At 50.1% G+C, this 3,769-nt stretch overlaps 1 pseudogene; it reads right to left on the bottom strand.

Annotated features, from left to right (window-relative positions):
- Nucleotides 1–1,188: 1,188 nt before the first annotated feature.
- Nucleotides 1,189–2,719, bottom strand: LOC125547386 (UDP-glycosyltransferase 88A1-like; annotated as a pseudogene).
- Between the last annotated feature and the right edge of the window lie 1,050 nt (nt 2,720–3,769).

Genomic DNA, 3,769 nt, shown 5'->3' with positions numbered 1-3,769 from the left:
CAACACGGTGTTCTCAACTTAGGTATACAAAATGAAGCCTTGTTGATCAAGCATCTTTTCAAGTTTTTTAACAAACTGGATGTGCCCTGGGTCACGCTCATTTGGGACACGTATTATGCCTCATCACCGCCTCAAGTCACCCAGAGTTGTGGCTCGTTCTGGTGGAGGGACATTTTGTAGCTATATGATAGTTTTTGTAAGTTGGTTGTGCCTCTTGTGTATGCTGGTGATACGGTGGTCTTCTGGCTGGACCGCTGGCAGCTTGGAAATGAGGCTGTTATCATGCATTGTCGGTTTCCAAGGCTGCATTCCTATGTGATTGATGACACGATCACCATTAAGGATTTTATGGAGCGACCTGATCTAACAGACAATTTTCACCTGCCTTTGTCGGCTGAAGCCTTCCAGGAGTTCACCCAACTTCAAGCTCTGCTGCCTTTGATCAACCTTCAAGAGGAAGGGAAGGATTTTTGGAAATGGCCATCCAAGTCTGGAGAATACCAGTCTAGGATCTACTATGTGTCTTGCTTCTCACATATTGTGGTTGATCCCATTTCTAAATGGATCTGGAAATGTTCATGCACTCTCAAATTCAAGGTCTTTGGCCGGCTTCTTTTGATGGGTCGGTTGAACACCAGAGACATGATGCAGCGACGCCTTTGGATTATCCAGGATGACACATGTGTAATGTGTAATACTGCCTGTCATGAAGACCGAGCCCATCTTTTCTTTGCATGCAACTTCAGCCAACGTGTTTGGAACTACCTTGGCATTTCATGGATCCTCCAAACAAACCAGACTACCTATGACATGGCTTTAGCTGCAAGGAAGGATTTTGGCCTCCCCTTTTTCACGGAGGTGGTCTTCACTGCCGCATGAAATATTTGGACTCAAAGAAATGGGAAGATCTTCAGAAATGAGTTGCCTTCCTTTCGATCTTGGAGGAGGAATTTTATCCATGACATTTCTCTTTTAGCTCATAGAATCAAATGTAAATATAGGAATAGTCTAATTTCCTGGATAGCTGCTCTCCCCTAACTACTCTTTGTAAGTATCCCTTTGTTCTTTTCCTTGTAATTTGTAACTTTGTAACTGCTCTGGTTCTTTTGCAATAAAGAACTGTGAGGCTGTTGCCTTGCAGTATATAGTCAAAAACATGCTGGCAACATAAATGTACATACTAGTGCGTCATTCGCCGAGCTGCTTTCCAAGATTATCCACATCCAACAAAAACTGCTAAAATGCCGCCCACGATGAGCCCTCTTCCTGCAGGGCTGCCTCGGCCTCTTCCTTGCGAGCAGCCACCCGAGCCCGGAGCTGCCTCCCTTCCTCGCCCTCAATCACCAGCCGTACCTTGGCCTCCACCTCGCCTGCTTTGACAAAACCTTTCGTGTATCCCTCCAGCTCTAGAGCGGCGCCTATGTCCTCTGTCATAGACAACTTGTTCATCTTCTGCTCAGTATCCAGCGACAGACACAACATGGGCATCCCAACCACAATGGCCTCCAGCAACGAGTTCCATCTGCAGTGCGTCACGAACGCGCCAGTGGCCCGATGGATGAGCACGTTCATCTGCAGCACCCACGACTTGACGACCAGGCCCCTGCCCTTGGTCCAGTGGCAGATCTAGGCCCCAGGCCGGGGGGGCCCAGACCCGGGGCGTGAGGCCCATTTTCTTTGTGGGCTGTAGGGAAAATACCGTAGCAACTGCTACAGTATACAAAGGGGGCCCGGGGCACTGGGCTGGGCTGGATCCGCCCCTGCCTTGGTCCGCTCTAAGAAAACTTGAGGCAGGAGTACGACAAGTTCCGGCTCGGGGTGCACTTCCAAGTATTTCTCTGGGTCGTCACTTCCCGCAGGCATGCGCGCGGACCATAGGAACCGCTGCCCTGACCTCTCCAAGACAATGGCTATCTTCTTGAGCTGCTCCGCCGAGAGTGCGCCCTTGCTCCCGAAACAGAGGAACACAACGATGCGGTCGGGATGTGCATCGAGCCACTCGAGGCATTCATTCCTCTCTGCTTTGTCTTCATCCTTGGTGCCCTTGCTGACCAACGGACCAACGCAGTAGATCAGAAGCAGGATCCTTTCCGGATCGCAGAGTGGGCCCCTAGGAGACTACACCGCATGACTCACCAACAACTCGAACGTGTTCAGCCGGACGCCCATGGTCTCTGTGTTGCGCTTCCAAATGTTCATCATGGCCTTGCACATCTCATCTTCAGTGTGCTCCAGCAGTTCCTTGATGAGGTGAGACACTGGCATCGGCGGAACACCGACGAAATTGAGTGGTGTGTCCCCGAGTTCCTTCAAGCCTGTCTGCCTGCCGACAATCAGTGTCGGGAGCTAGGTTAGGGCTGACAGGCACGAGGCGCTCCCTGCAAAGAACGTGTAGACCAGGACGCTGAGATTCATGCAAATGTCGGTGGCATCAATGTAGAACATGTCAAGGACAATAGAGTGCAAGCTTTTCCGGTCGACGACTCGGAGGAATGCTTCGAACTGCTCATTATAATCAGGCAAGAGCTGGAGAATGAGTAAGAAAGGGTGCTTTTCGGAGGACATGGAAGGAGATGGACGGATTGGAGGAAGCAATGGGCTCGATGGCGGTTGCGCCGGAGACTGGCAACTTAAAGGGCGTCTTGACGAGTACCACGGTGACGTCGTAGCCATTCTTTAGAAAGACGTTGGTGAGCTCTGTCATGGGGCCAACATGACCGATGACGGCGCCACGGTACAGCACCGCAGTCTGCTTCTTCTTGACTTTAGAAATGTTTTGGAGGTGGCACTGGCACTGGCGAGGTAGAATATATCCGGTTATACTATATAGAGGAATGTGGAAATTCCTTTTTTTAAGGAACCGGCAGTTGGGCTGCCTTAATATAATAAGAAGGAGAAATAAAATACAAATGTTACGGTACACAGTGTGGGGTTGGGGTGACCCGCACCAAGAAAATAAAAGGATCAGTCTGGCACAGGTTCCAACGAGCATAAAATAGTTCTGGTGAGTTCTCTACATCAGAAAGCCAACGAGCAGAGATTGAAGGAAGAGATATGTCTTGCACTCTTGCTTGATGATATGGAGGATAGCAAGCAAATGGTGCTCGAACACACGCATGTTCCATTCCTTCCAGATGTTCTAAGTAGTGTAGATGGCCGCCTTCTTGGCCGTTCCTTGAAGACACGAAGTCAAGTCATCCCACCAATGCTTAATAGATACAGCAATCTGAGCGTTAGTTGTAAGAATGGGCATGCCAAGGTCATTCCCCATCATAGTCCATATTTTACGAGGAAACGGGCAAGCAAGGTCATGGTGGGTGTCTCATCCTCCTGGTCACAAAGGCTGCATATGTCATCATGAGGTATTCCACGGACAGCCAGGTTATTTGCTGTGAGGGTACGGCCCGTAGCCAAAGCCACATGAAAATTTTGCACTTGGCTTCCACCTTTATTGCCCACAACTTATCAAACTGAAATGGAGAGACAGAGCCAAGGAACTGACACTGGTACGCCGAGGACGCGGAGTAGGACTTGGAGCTGTTCCAGACCTAGGAGATGGAGTCAGAAGCTAGTGGATCCAGGGTTACCTGTTGCACCCGAGTCCAGAGGTCAGCAAACTGTCGGAGTTGCGTAATCTCGGAAATCCGATGGAGGCCCAGCATCCATTTGTTGTTGGAGACTGCATCATGGAGAGAGACGTTTTTGCGGGAGCAGAGCTCGAAGACATCCGGAGCAAGGAGCCCCGGCACATTTCCATCGAGCCAACGAT

This window comes from Triticum urartu, chromosome 3A (genome assembly GCF_056163025.1).
Source record: "Triticum urartu cultivar PI428250 chromosome 3A, HENAU_Tu73, whole genome shotgun sequence".
Classification (NCBI taxonomy): Eukaryota; Viridiplantae; Streptophyta; class Magnoliopsida; order Poales; family Poaceae; genus Triticum; species Triticum urartu.
This window is presented reverse-complemented; position numbering and strand designations above follow the sequence as displayed.